Source organism: Emys orbicularis, chromosome 19 (genome assembly GCF_028017835.1).
Source record: "Emys orbicularis isolate rEmyOrb1 chromosome 19, rEmyOrb1.hap1, whole genome shotgun sequence".
NCBI classification, from domain to species: domain Eukaryota; kingdom Metazoa; phylum Chordata; order Testudines; family Emydidae; genus Emys; species Emys orbicularis.
Genome location: NC_088701.1, coordinates 15,742,586 through 15,757,728, shown reverse-complemented (window position 1 = coordinate 15,757,728; position 15,143 = coordinate 15,742,586). Strand labels below are relative to the sequence as shown.

The 15,143-nt window shown below is 46.6% G+C and overlaps 1 pseudogene; it reads left to right on the top strand.

The window, feature by feature from the left end:
- LOC135891601 (bromodomain-containing protein 4-like) overlaps positions 1 to 15,143 on the top strand; it is a 146,908-nt pseudogene that overhangs the window by 107,338 nt on the left and 24,427 nt on the right.

The window sequence follows — 15,143 nt, the reverse complement described above, 5'->3', positions numbered from 1 at the left end:
TCGCATCAGCATTTTTCTACTAAGGTGATAGTTCCATTAGAAATTCAATAAACTGATATGCCAGCACATTAGAATATAGGTATCCCTTTTTCTGTAGCTAGATATACATCTTATCCAAGACCAATTTGAACCTTGGGCTTTAAGTGCTCTTGCTACTGCTAACAACTTTCTTTAGCCACATTTTTTAGGAAACCCTTCTGCCTTACATGACTGTGTCAGTGGCATAGAAGCCACAATGAGTTGATCTGCTCTCCCTGCACAACAGGGGAAGGGAAGCAATTCGATTTAATTGTCTTCCAGCAAAATGCCAAGAAAGCACCACAACACAGTCTGGAAACCATGAGTCACTTATACACAGTATTCACATTTTGAGCTCATCTCTAATACCAGGGTAGTATGGAGGTTCTCTGTGCTATCAAGGGAAGTTTATTTTATAACCAAAACTATTTTGTAAAGTTTTTACTTGCAGTCTCTTAGCATTGTTAAAATGTTTTCTCCAAATCACATGATTGTTCCTGTTGTATTTTATTTTTCTATAAACTGCTGGGAACTGGGATTGATTTTTACTGGAATGTATAACTGCATGTTACTAGCAAAACTGTAATCCTAGAAAGTAAGAATGCATTTGACAATGAATGGACTGTCATTGCCATTTTGATTCAGATTCCTTTTAAGGCACTTCAATTAGCATTTATCTACAAATAATTATACAAATCTGTTTATTTTTATATTTTTATCTGCATGCTTTTTGATTTAACAGTAATGTAACCACAATCTTTTTTAAAACAAGCTGTATAGTTTTTTTATATTTTTGTTTTTAAATAAAAATAAATAAAGTGTTTGGTTTGCTACAGAAAATGTACCTTTTGTATAATGGAATTGCAGTTTTAAGAAGTCATTTCAAAATGGAAAGAATATTTTTACCAAGTGTATAATTGTATACTATTATATTGAGTATTTCACCTTCCTCAGTGAAAGTGTGGGGAAGTAACTAATTAATAATTGGAAAAACTTGTGAGAGTGGGGAAGATACCCTAGAACCTTCCAGAGAGGAAAGCTATTTGATAGAATAAGTTAATTGTAAGCAGAGGCTTCACTTACTGGAAACTGGGCTCTGATCTTAGTGTTTCTACTCTGAAAAGTGACTTTGTGAGAATGGCATCGTGGAATCCCATATTTATTGTGTCTTGAGGATTTCTGTGTCAGATGTGCTGTGTGCACAAGTAGAAATTTTTTTCTAACTACCAGCCTTGAAATCTCAACCTGGGCTCTAAGAGCCAAAGCTTAGTTGAAATGCAGTATGAAGAGAACCATCATAATGGTTCTGTGAACCAGATTTAGTTCATGCGGAGCCCTTGGTGCCTTTCATGGACTTCCATAGGTGTAACACTGATTTGGAACTTAATAAGCAATTTTGTAGATACACGAGATGGAATAGAATCAGCAGCTCAGTCAGTCTTGGCTGTGTTGGCTCTGCAGGGTTAATAAGAATAAAAAGCAGCAAAATTTTATCTCTAAAATAGCTGATGTGACTATTCAGAGTAAAACTGAAAAGTGATTTTCTGGGCCACGTTTTATAACATTGTCTTTTGTTTGCCTGTTCTTGCATTTCTGGAGACCTCCTGGTTAGTTAAATGGCCAGAAGGTTAGTGTACTGTGGCTGGCTGGAGTGGAGCGGAGTGGAGCTGTGTCCATAGCTTCTTTAGTCCCACGGAATCACACCCGTGAGTCTAATATTAAACAGAACTGCTGATCCAAACAAACCAGGAGATGCACAACCGTTTGCTCAGAGCAATATAAAGTGAATGGGGCCTCTTGTCAATCCAGACCAAACCATTTTCTCTTACCTGTGTGCAGAGCATGGTCCAGTATCTTGGCTAAACATGTGATAGTTTGTCAATAATTCAGTTTAAACTAAAGACAATATCATTACAAGAAATATGCACACCAGTAAGCAAACGTGCCGCTTCTGAGGAGCTTGGTTAGCAGCTAGCCATCACACCTCTGAGGAATATAGGAGTGAGAGCAAACACCTGTACAAAGAAGCAACTAGGTCAGAGTGACACCACTTGGTACCTTTTTAACTGCTTTTCAGGGTTGATACTTGCACACAGCCTTATAACATGTCTGATAGTCCCTCTTTTTCACACCTTTACTATTGCAAAACACACACATGTTGATCAGCTGCATGGAAACCATGAAGCTAGGGGGTCTCTGACATAAAGTACAAATGAGAAATGTTATATATTAAACATGGCATTTTTGGCTGACTCCTGAAACTGGGGACTGTCTATGTATAATCTCCCATTTCCAGTCCCATTCACATAGGAGTGACACTGGCTTAATTGCCTTTTCGCTGATAATGTTTACTAGTGCAACTTCCTTGTGTACTTATGCAGCGAATCTGCAACTTGTCGAGAGGAATTCTCTCAAATCCCATTGATTTGCAAAGATCAAATATTTCATAGTTTTCCTTGTCTCTTCCCCTCAAGTGGTGGTGTCCTTTTACAAAACTCCTCCTTTCCTGGAACCCCCCACATTTGTTTGTATCCCATCCTTTGATTTCTTCCCATTGGTATTTTTTCTTCTGAATAAATGGAACATGACAGAAATATTGGTTCCTTCAGTAACTTTTTTTCCCCAGCCACACAGCTTATTCAGTTTCCTCCTAGTTTGGTATGCATGGTAGGAAGTTTCTTGTGATGCAGACAAGGTAAAAGTGGATCAGCAAGTAGAATGTTTATAGCAAAGTGAATCAGGTTCTGTTTGCTATATATATTACACTTGCATCAGATAAGAATGTGGCAGTTACAGGCTCCAAAGCACATTTGCAAACCCCTCACATAGTGTATGGCTCACAGTAAAGCAGACCAGTCTCTTAGATACTTAACTGTTACAGAGACTGACATCTGTCATTTTGATGACTTTTCTGTAAATTTGATTTTAGTTTACTGATTAGTATGGGGCTTCTATTTTCTGCCCTCAGTCATAGAGTAGGAACTCAGAAAAGACCTCAGTGAATAGTTGTAAAACATGATTTTCCTGAAGACCTACATGTTGCTGTGTTTCTTTCTTGCCTTTCAGTGGCTCGGTGGTGACTCTTCAGTTGATTGGTGTGGTGTTCCTGTGATTAATTCTCTCTCAGCCTCTCTCTCGGTTACCTGGGTTTTTGACTCAGATGGGGAAAGTCTATGTGGGGCAAGTCACTTAATAGCAGAAAACATCAACCACTCTCTCTTTCTCCTTTGTGCAAAGTAACGTCAAAGTGGCTGGTTACGATGGCTTTGTATATTTAAGTCAAAATCTACTCTTTTAAACAAGTTTGCAAGCAGATTAACCATAATCATTTTTCAATTTTAGTCCAGTGGAAAATGCACTGGACTGGGATCCAGTTTTCAGCTCTACCATGTACAGTTTCAAGAGAGACGTTAAACCTCCCATGTTTTAGATTCCCCATCTGTAAAATGGGAATGATGATACTTGGCCCCATTTGTAAAACGGTTGGAGAGCCTCGGAGGAAAAGTGCAAAGGATTGTTTATTTTTTGTTCCATCCACTTCTGTATGGATGTTTAGCACATGAGCTTTAATGCATGTAATTTACTGAGGTTTTATTGGCTCTTTGAAATGTCTTCTGCTGGGTCAAGGCCTAGTTAAGTAATTATTCGTACCAAGTTAGACTGGCAAAGTGTCAGATTTGTACAGTAGTCCTCAAATGACTAGTGGCCCCAACCAATGGTGTTGATGCTTCATCTCCCAATACTGTAATGAGGATCTCTGCTACCCACCTTCCATTTACTCTTGGACATGTTCTGACCTGCAGCTGAGCTTGGGCTGTTCCTAGTGGTCACGAAAACAGCCTGAACCATGGAAAATGTGAACAGTTGAATGGGAGTCTGTCAACACACTTGAGGTCTTGCTCTGGTAAAATGATATCGCTTCCTGAAAAGCTTAGGGAATCCCTGTAATGATAGACCCTGGTGGCTGCAGGGACCTCCAGGAATACTTTAATTATGCTGTATTTACCTTCTACCACAGGGAAACTCATAATGAGAGACACATATGAAGGAAGCATGATATACATAGGAAGGGGGTCTGAATACTTACTAGATCATCTTAAATTTTGCTACAAAATGGTTTGACTTTGTATTGGCCTTGCAAAATTATGAAAATTTCATAGATTCCAAGGCCGGAAGGTACAAAAGTGATTATCTAGTCTGGCTTCAATTTACCAGCCTAAGTACAAATTCTACCATATTTGCCTGTCCCCTCCCATGAGGATTCACGGTGGTGAAAATAGGAATACTTTACTTACCGATTTAAAAAAAAAAAACACCTGGGGCATGAATGGGCCACTAGAATTTTGCCAAGGCTGTTTTAAACCCATGTTCAGGGGTAGTGCTTGAGTCTTAACCCCACACCACTGGGCGTGCCAAATAATGATGAAGTAGAACACGTTCAAGCAAGGGAATTGATTCAGGTGTTTGGCTGGAATTCTCCAGGGGAGGAAATTTAAGCCAGATGGTCAATATTGTGCCTTTCATTTTTGTTGATTTAATAAACTCTGAAGTAAGCTGCAAAGGAAGTCTTGGGAAGCTCTAATATATAACAAATTTTCACCAATGGAGAGAGGCTGACTGGTAGTGAAAGCTGCTGAAAGTCCCAGACAGTTTTGTTTTAGGGTGGAGAAGAAAGTTTCTTCTGTTTGACTCCCAGTATGACCTCTGATAGAAAGCGGTGAGTTTAAGCCCTCTTCTTGTTTAAACAGCAAGAGGCCCTTGGATGCAAACTCTTAACAATTCTCCAGTGTGAGAGGAAGGATGGCTTTCTGTGTTGCATCTATTCTATCATGGCTGCTGTCTATTTATTTTCTCTTCTCCATCACTGACATTGTAATGTTCAAATAAGTGCTCTTGAGCTAACTAATGAGCTGTGAAAACACTTGCTTCACAGCCAGCTCTCTGCAGCCCTGTCAGGTTGTATCTCCAATAGGCTATTTGAAAGATTTTTCTATCATTCCAGCTCCACCAATGGTAGCAATGGAAGTATTTTCAGTAGACCACTGGCATTTTTACCACCGTTATCTAACACTGGTCAGAATGGGTATAGAAGACACCATGACACAAATTCTGGCAGCTCCCTGAGTCTTATCCACACTAACTCCCACTTTGGTTACCACCGGTGGCACTGCACTGGTGAGAGATTTCCAAGAAACTCTAATATAGGCAAGGGCTAACCAATTCTTATAGTCTGTCACTTTGGTGTCCCAAAGGCCTGTGGCCGAAGAATTAGTGTTGGTCAAAGTCTTGAAGAAATTTCTTTGTAAATCATTGTAGTTGATGTTTTGAAAGTTCTGATCCTTCCTGGTTTTGTGAAGGAACAAAGATGTAGCCAAGGAAACTGAATTTCTTTCCTCAGGAATCTGTAGTAAGTTCCAAAGGTAAAATCAGGGAAAAGCTGCCTGTTTTTGTGTCTGAAAATGTGTTCTTCGTGAGTGCTTCAGAGAGAGCAGTTTGCAGTGAGCACCAAAACTTCGCTACGCTTCCTGTGATTTAAGTGTTGTACTTGTAACTGAGATCAGTAATATTAGTTGCTCCCATATTTGTGTCAGTGATTCCTGGAAGAGCAGCACCTGGATGCTAACCCTTTTATTATCCCTTCTTCCTTTCTCCACAGAAATGGCACCAAAATTGAAGAAGAAAGGGCACTCTGGGAGAGAGCAAAAAAAGGTGAGTTTTGGAGAAGCCTCCCTCCTGGAGCCATGAGAGAATTCCTATGAATTAGCGTCCTCAGTATACATTGACCGCCGAATCATCAGAGAGGTTGGGCTGGGCCGGGCACACAGGCTGTTAAAACAATACTCTTATTTAGATCTCCCTTTTAGATCAGGAGCTTATAGTCAACCACAGGCTCAGTCCCTCCATTATTGATGTCTGGAATTGTTCTGAGCTGCCTCCCTGCATACCAGATGACACAAGGCTGGAAACTTAAATGAGGTGGTGTTCTGCTGATCTCATGAGTTTTTGTCTTCCCTAGCATCACCACCACCACCATCAGCAGGTGCAGCAGCAGCAGATGCAACCACTGCCTCCACAGCCTGTCCCTCAACAAGCACCGCCTCCGATGAAGTCTTCTCCCCCTCCTTTCGTACCTGCACAGGTCCCCATCATGGAGCATCCGCTCCCAGGGAACATGTTTGACACTATCACACATTTCACCCAGCCCATCATGCATCTTCCTCAGCCAGAGATGCCACCCCATCTCCCCCAGCAACCTGAGCATAGCACTCCTCCTCACTTGAACCAACATGCAGTAGTCTCTCCTCCAGGTAAGCACTTAATGGGCAATGCTGTGTGTCTAAAGCTGTAGCCCTTTCTTCTTCTTGGAGTAGATGCAGCCATGTATTCCATGTAGGTGTGTGTCTCCCCAGCACACCAGAACAGGAGAAATTTGCCCAGCAGTACCTGTAGAGGGGTGGCACTCGCACCTTTTGGTTATAGTCCTGGCTACATGAGGCAGTGCTGTCCTGACCCTTCCTCAGTTCCTTCTTACCGCCCATGACTGGAGTCGGAGCTTTGTGTGGTCTCAACCTCTCAACTAATTTAGTTTTTTCTCTTGTATATAGTTAGTAGTACTCTTAATGTTAGAGTAGTTTGTGTTACCAGTCTGTTTCCTCAGTGATGCCCTCCTGGGGTTTAAACATTGTCTTTCATGTGGGGAAGCGATCCCCGGTAGCAAGGCCCATGTCAAGAAGCATTGCGCAATCTGCCGATCAGTTTTTAAGAAACTGACTCAAGTGGCTCGGGACCTTCGCCTAAAGAAGCGCCTGCTCGAACAGGCCATGCGGCCTGCTTTGGTCCCAAGGCCCTCAGAGGGTCAGAGGTTGCCCTTGGGCTCCAACAGCACTGCCACTTCACATTCTGGAGCAGGTACTTCAATAGGGGCTCTTCCCTGTTGACTGTGCCGAGGAGACGGTCTCATAAGACCAATCATAGAATATCAGGGTTGGAAGGGACCTCAGGAGGTCATCTAGTCCAACCCCCTGCTCAAAGCAGGACCTAATGCCAACTAAATCATCCCAGACAAGGCTTTGTCAAGCCTGACCTTAAAATCCTCTAAGGAAGAAGATTCCACCACCTCCTTAGGTAACCCGTTCCAGAGCTGCTTCACCCTCCTAGTGAAAAAGTTTTTCCTAAGATCCAACCTAAGCCTCCCCCACTGTAACTTGAGACCATTACTCCTTGTTCTGTCATCTGGTACCACTGAGAACAGTCTAGATCCATCTCTTTGGAACCCCCTTTCAGGTAGTTGAAAGCCGCTATCAAATCCCTCCTCATTCTTCTCTTCTGCAGACTAAATAATTCCAGCTCTCTCAGCCTCTCCTCATAAAGCATGTGCTCCAGCCCCCTAATCATTTTTGTTGCCCTCCGCTGGATTCTTTCCAGTTTTTCCACATCCTCCTTGTTGTGTGGGGCCCAAAACGACATAGTACTCCAGATGAGGCCTCACTAATGCCGAATAGAGGGGAATGATCACGTCCCTCGATCTGGTGGCAATGCTCCTACTTATACAGCCCAAAATGCCGTTAGCCTTCTTGGCAACAAGGGCACACTGTTGACTCATATACAGCTTCTCATCCACCGTAACCCCTAGGTCCTTTTCTGCAGAACTGCTGCCTAGCCACTCTGTCCCTAATCTGTAGCAGTGCATGGGATTCTTCTTTACTAAGTGCAGGACTCTGCACTTGTCCTTGTTGAACCTCATCAGATTTCTTTTGGCCCAATCCTCTAATTTGACTGGGTCCTTCAGTATCCTATCCCTACCCTCCAGCGTATCTACCACTCCTCCCAATTTAGTGTCATCTGCAAACTTGCTGAGGGTGCAATCCACGCCATCCTCCAGATCATTAATGAAGATATTGAACAAAACCGGCCCCAGGACCGACCCTTGGGGCACTCTGCTTGATACCAGCTGCCAACTAGACATGGAGCCATTGATCACTACCCGTTGAGTCCGACAATCTAGCCAGCTTTCTATCCACCTAATAGTCCATTCATCCAGCCCATACTTCTTTAACTTGCTGGCAAGAATACTGTTGGAGACCGTGTCAAAAGATTTGCTAAAGTCAAGGAATAACATGTTCACTGCTTTCCCCTAATCCACAGAGCCAGTTATCTCTTCATAGAAGGCAATTAGGTTTGTCAGGCATGACTTGCCTTTGGTGAATCCATGCTGACTGTTCCTGATCATTTTCCTCTCCTTGAAGTGCTTCAAAATTGATTCCTTGAGGACCTGCTCCATGATTTTTCCAGGGACTGAGGTAAGGCTGACTGGCCTGTAGTTCCCCGGATCCTCCTCCTTCCCTTTTTTTAAAGATGGGCACTACATTAGCCTTTTTCCAGTCATCCGGGACCTCCCCCGATCGCCATGAGTTTTCAAAGATAATGGCCAATGGCTCTGCAATCACATCCGCCAGTAGGGACTGCTCCAGGTTTTGTGGTGACTCTTCCACCTCCCCCAGGAAAAGCATGGAACAGCATGGAGCTGGTGCTTCTAACCGTTCCCCGGTACCTAGTAGGGAGGTGAGAAACCCTTTACCGTTGACTTTGGTTCCAGCCTCTGGACATCCATTGAATCTGGTACTGATGAGGGAGATGCCAGTACTGACTGTTTCTGCGTCGGCAGCATACCAATTAGCTACAGACCTCCTTCTGCCTTTCAGTCCTGACCTCTCCTTTGGTCCAGGACTTTGCCAAGTCTCTGTCAACTGTAGCCCCTTCTATTGAACAAGCTACTGAATCCTTGGGTCTGTTGACACTGCGCCCCAATGTTCCCCTTCCACAAATTGTGGAAATAGGGCTGGTACTCTGATTGGTACGTGGGACCCCGGTACCAGGAACCTCCTCGGCACTGCTGCAGTCGGCACAGCAGATGTTTCCATGGTGGCTTTCACCACTCTTGACGGTGCCATCAGACACTCTGGTACCACTGTTCACTTCGGGACTGACACTGCTTCAAGCACTGGCATGCTTGGTACCAATGGTATTGCTTCCATTGGCAGCTCTGTTTCCTGCCTCATTCTGGACAATAGACGAGTCAAACATCTACTTGCTCTCTCTGGTTTGGCTCTGCCCTTATCTCCGGAATCCTGAGGCTCCTTTGAGTCAGGGTTGTCATCCTCCCACTCTCCATTGCCCGACCAGCATTGAGGGCCACTGATGGACTGTTACATGTAACCGGATTGGCGCACATCTCATGCTCAGGACGGAGGTCCCTGGCCCTGCACCTGTTGGCCACCAGTGCCTTATCCATGTCAGTGGAATCCGTGGGACACTCCTCGGTCGCAGAGGTCCTACTCTTCATCTTGCTCAAAGGCAAGATTGCCGGCCAGTCTGTGGTGGTGACCCTCGATCCACTGCAGGCCAAGGCACTGGCAGTCCTCCCTGTGGCGCGTCCAGAGTTGTTCCATCTGGGTCCGTCATCCCTGGAACAAGATCCGGCTTTGGCTCAGTTAAGAGCCTCATCTTCATCTCCAGATGATGCTGTGCTGCATGGCTCATCCTCCCCTTCGGTACTGGATTTTAAGGTGTACCAAGTCCTTTTGCAGTATGTAGCTGCTTTTCTTGGTATCCAAGCAGAGTTTGTTTTTTGTTTTTTGTTTTAAGAGAACCCCCCACAAATTGATGGACATTTTACAGCTCTGTGCCCCTGGGAGAGTCACCCTCTCTATCAGCAGTGTGCTCCTTGAACTGGCTAAGGCCCTCTGGAGCACTCTGGCTTTGACACCACCTATAGCTAAGCACATAGAAAAGCACTATTTCATTCCCATGCTGGGATTTGAGGGGTTTAACTCCCATCTGGCCCCAAATTCAATAGTTGTAACTGCGGTGAACAACAGAGCCCAGCAGGGCAGGTTTAAGTTCACCCCTAAAGATTAGGGATTCTAAACGATTGGACTTCATGGGCAGGAAGATTTACACCACCTTTTCCTTACAGATGTGAATTGCCAATCAGCAAGCCTTGCTGTCTAAGTACAGTTTTGTTAACTGGACAGCTATGTCAGGAGGAATTTTCTGGTATTTGTCACTGAGGGCTGCTTGGTGGCTAAGATGCCTTTTGTAATCCACACTCGATATCATGAACACCTCGGCCAGGGTGGGTGGCCTATGTGGTCACCATGAGATGGGGTTCCTGGCTTTCTTTGGCCTTCGACGGCTGAACACTGTTCTCAGACAAAACTGAGGAGACGCTGCGGTCCTTTAAGAATTCCAGGACTACCCTGCAGTCCTTCAGGCTGCAGAGGCGCCACCTTGGCACCCAGCGGCAGCAGTATTGTCTGCAGTGCACATTTGGCCAGCCTTTCCCTCCTCTGAGGCCTGGTCTACATTGGGGGGGATCGGTCTAAGTTACGCAACTTCAGTTACATGAATAACATAGCTGAAGTCAACGTACTTACATCTACTTACATTGTCTTCACTGCGGTAGGTCGACTGCTGATGCTCCCCCGTCGACTCCGCCTACGCTTCTCGCTCTGGTGGAGTACCGGAGTCGACGGGAGAGCGCTCGGCGGTCGATTTATCGCATCTTCACTAGACGCGATAAATCGACCCCCTCTGGATCGATCTCTCCAGAGGTAAGTGTAGACATGCCCTGAGGCACAGGATTACACCAGAAAGAGGGATAGATCCCACAGGAGGAAGCTGTTGGGCTTGGGGTTTGGCCAGTCCCCACACCTTTCCCTGGTGCCTTTCCAAGTGCCCATTTGACTCCTTGCTCCAGAGCACTGTCCTAGTCATTGCTCCTTCCTCCTCATCTCCCTCTTTTGGGGACAGGCTGGCCCTCTTTCACAGTGATTGGGGTTCAATCACTACTGACAGCGGGGTCCTAAGTACCGTCAGATTGGGTTATGCCTTCCAGTTCCTCTCTACACCACCTCCCAACCCTCCCTCCCTGTCCCTCTTCAGGGACCCCTCTCATGAGATACTGCTCCTCGAGGAGGTCTACTCTCTGCTGCCTTTGGGAGCAGTGGAGAAGGTTCCACTGGAACACGGGGCACAGCTTCTGCTTTGGATACCAGGAAGTACTGGGAGTAGAAGTAAGGCCTCAACAAATACATCAGGTACATGGGGTTCTGAATGGTCACTCTATAGACTGTCTTCCCTGCATGCTCTGGAGCTTCAGGACACCTACTTTCACATGGCAATTATTTACTCCTGGGGAATTCTGTGCATCTACGGACATGCAGAATTCATGTGTCCCGCAGAATTTTTTTTCAGCAGAAATTACATTTTTGCCCCAGAAGTGCTGCAGTTCTGCCTTTCGCCCACCAGAGTCCACTGTGGCGCCAGAAGAACCAGCAGCATGAACGCAGCTGGCTGTTCTGGTGCCACAGCGGCCTCTGGTGGGCAGAAGGCAGAATTGCAGCACTTTTGGGGCATAACGTATTTTCTGTGTTGGGGGAATTCTGTGCGTGCCCAGTGCTGCAGAATTCCCCCAGGAGTAGAAGTTCATCACAGCACCGTGCCCATGGAGCCAGGTTAGAACAGAGTGGGGCACATGGGGCTGCTGGGGGGTAACAGACATGGGTTCAGAATGGCTAGTGGGGGGGGCAGACTGGGGTGCGGGCTCAGGAGCTAGTGGGGTGACAGCATTGAGATGGGATGGGGGAGGGGGACTGCAGGGACACATGGGGATGGGGAAGGAGGCTGTAGAGACCCCTGGGGATGGGAGGTGCGGGGACAGGGGCAGATGTGCCTGACTGAATGGGAGAGGCTTGGGGTCAGCCAGGATCTGCATGGGGAAGGTTCCCCAACTCCCTTACAATCCCACCCCTCAGCCCCTCCCCCCCAAAAAACCTTTTCCACTAGGGCTGTCAAGCGCACCTGAACCCCTCTTGCACCCCAACTCCCTGCCCTGAGCCCCCTGCCGCACCCCTCCTGCACCCCAGCCCCCTGCCCAGAGCCCCTTCCTGCACTGTGCCCCCGCTCCTGCACCCCAACCCCCTTCCCTGAGCCCCGTCATACACCCCACACCCCTCCTCTGCCCCAACCCCTTGCCCTGAGTCCCTTCCTGCACACTGCACCCCGTCCCATACCCCGCACTCCCTTCCACAACCCAACCCCAACCCTACATTCTTGGCCCTGCATGCAATTTCCCCACCCAGATGTGGCCCTCGGGCCAAAAAGTTTGCCCACCCCTGCCCTAAATAAATGCCAAAAGTCCACACTAATACCCGTGCAACAAATAGAGTTCATTGGAGTCTTCCTCAACTCTCTCGAGGCGATGACCTCTCTACCACAACAGCGATTCCTCACATTGACCAACCTGATTGCTACAGTACAAATCAGCCCACAAGTCCCCGCCAGAACATGCCTACATGGCTTCCAGAACACCACGGCAGATCCATTAAGCAGGAATTTCTCCCAGGACCACAAGTGGAAACTCAACACGCATGCTCTGGGACATCTTCAAACATTGGGGATTCCTGACAATAGACCTGTTCGCAGCCACACAAAACACCAAATGCCCACAGTTCTGCTCTGGGGGGAGGCTCAGTCGCCACTCTCTGAGCGATGCCTTCCTCATGAAGTGGAACACTCCTCTCCTTTATGCGTTTCCCCCAACCTCCCTTTTGGCCTTGGTGATCCACAAGATCAGGCAGGACAACTCCAGGGTAATTCTAATAGCCCCCACGTGGCCTTGCCAAACTTGGTATCCTTACCGTCTCAAATTATCAGTATGCCCACCATGGATGCTTCCGCTTCTGCCTCGTCTCCTATCTCAGGATGCAGGTCACGTTCTTCATCCAGATCCCCAAAGACTCCATCTCAAAGCGTGGCTACTCCATGGCTCAAGCAACCTGAAATAATGTGTTCCAATGAAGTACAAAACACAGTCACAGAACAACCAGCCACACCAACTGCCTCCACCAATGGAAACAATTTGAGGCATGTGCCAACAAAAATGAATTCCGGCTGTGTCAGCCTCTTTACCCTGAATATTGGACTATTGGAATATTGAGAAGTCAGGCCTCTCCATGAGCTCAGTTAAGTGCAGCTCTCCGCTATCACAGCGTTCCACAGCAAAGTAGATGAATTCTCCATATTTGCTCACCCACTCACCAAAAGATTCCTCAGAGGCCTCAGCAATTTCTATCCTGAAGTGAGAGAACCTACCCCACCATGGGACTCAACCTATCCTCCAAGTCCTAACTGGCCCTCCATTTGAACCCATGGCGACATGCTCTTTGTTACATCTTTTTATGAAAGTAGTGTTCCTCATTGCCATTACATCTGCCAGATGGGTGGGAGAATTGGGTTCTCTTTTGGCAGATCTGCCAGACAGTCTTTTTCAAAGATAAAGTTTTTGAGATCAAATCCTAAGTTTTTGCCCAAGATTGCCTCATCTTTTCACCTCAACCAGCCTATCTACCTTCTGACATTCTATCCTAAACCCCGCCAGGATAGACAACAATCCACACTATGTACCCTGGGTGTACACAGGGCAATTGCTTTCTACTTAGACAGAACAAAAGCATTCTGTAAGTCTCGGAAACGGTTTGTCTCAATCACTGAACGATCCAAAGGGAACGCCATATCTACACAGAGTCTCTCCAAATGGATTTCAGATTGCATAAAACTGTTACTCCCAATGTGGTCAACAACCCCCTACGGCAGTAGTGGGCCACAAACGGCCCATCAGGGTAATCCGCTGGCGGGCCACGAGATGGTTTGTTTACACTGACCATCCACAGGCACGGCCACCTGCAGCTCCCAATCGCCGCGGTTCACTGTTCCCGGCCAATGGGAGCTCCGGGAAGTGGCACAGGCCACAAGGACATGCTGACTGCTGCTTCCCGCAGCCACTGGGAGCTGCGGGCGGCTGTGCCTGCGGACGGGCAATGTAAACAAACTGTCGCACGGCCTGACAGCAGATAGCCCTGACGGGCCAAAGGTTGCCCACCACTGCCCTATGGGGATTCACACGCATTCCACCAGAGCCTTATCGACCTCTGTAGCGTTTCTTAACAGTGTCCCTGTTGCGGAAATCTGTAAGACCACAACCTAGGTGTCAGCCCATACATTTACTCAACATTACACTTTAGAACAACAGGCAACCTCCAATGCCCTGTTTGGACTCACTGTGCTTTCGTCTGCTACGACTTCAACTCCGAAGCCTTCCGAAGGGTACTGCTCTGAAATCACCCAGGGACATCACTTGAAGAGAAAGTTACTCCCTTGTGCAGTAACGTTGCAATAACTACTTCAGAGTTATTGCTAGGCTCTGCAGTAGAGAAGGAACTGAGGGGGAGTTTATCGCACAGCGCTAATTAACCACCTGAAGCAGCGCAAGACGGGGACTGTGCATGTGTGATCCTGCCAGGCACTGCTACCATAAATCTCTGATTATGAGTGCAGGGGTGCCCGAACACCTAGAGTGGTGCATCCATAGGGGGACACATCTCAAAGAACCTACATTACTGCACAAGATGAGTAACTTTCTCTTTTTTAGTGCAGAATTTGTAAATTTTTGGCACAGAATTCCCCCAGGAGTGCAATTATACCAAGTCACAGAAAATTCCTTCAGTTCATCATGGCAGAATGCCAGTTTCAGTACACGGTGCTTCATTTGGCCTCTCTTCTGCCCCCAGGGTTTTTACTAAATGCACAATTGTTCTGGCATATCTCAGGAAGAATGTAATTCACATCTTCCTGTATCTTAACAAGTAGTTACTATGGGGCAGATCCAGAGAGGAAGTTCTTGCTCATATCAGTACCACACTGCGGTTGCCTGACTGTCTGGGTCTCACCCTAAACACCAGAAAGTCAACCTTGGCTCCCACTCAGAATCTTGAGTTACTTGGGGCCCTGTTATATTCCACGACATCAGGAGCATTTCTGCTGACTGACCGTTTTCAGATAATTCGCCATCTTTGCTTCAGTCTGAAATCTCAGCCTTCCATGACAGTTAGACCATGCCTGAGATTTGAGCCACGTGTCTGCTTGCACACAGGTGGTCCAGTTTGCAAAGTTATACCTCCATCCCCTTTAAATGTGGCTCAGGACAGTCTTGCATCCTACTCTTTATTCTCTAAACAGACTGGTTCATCTGCCTCCACTAGTCGTAGACTCTTTGCAGTGGTGGA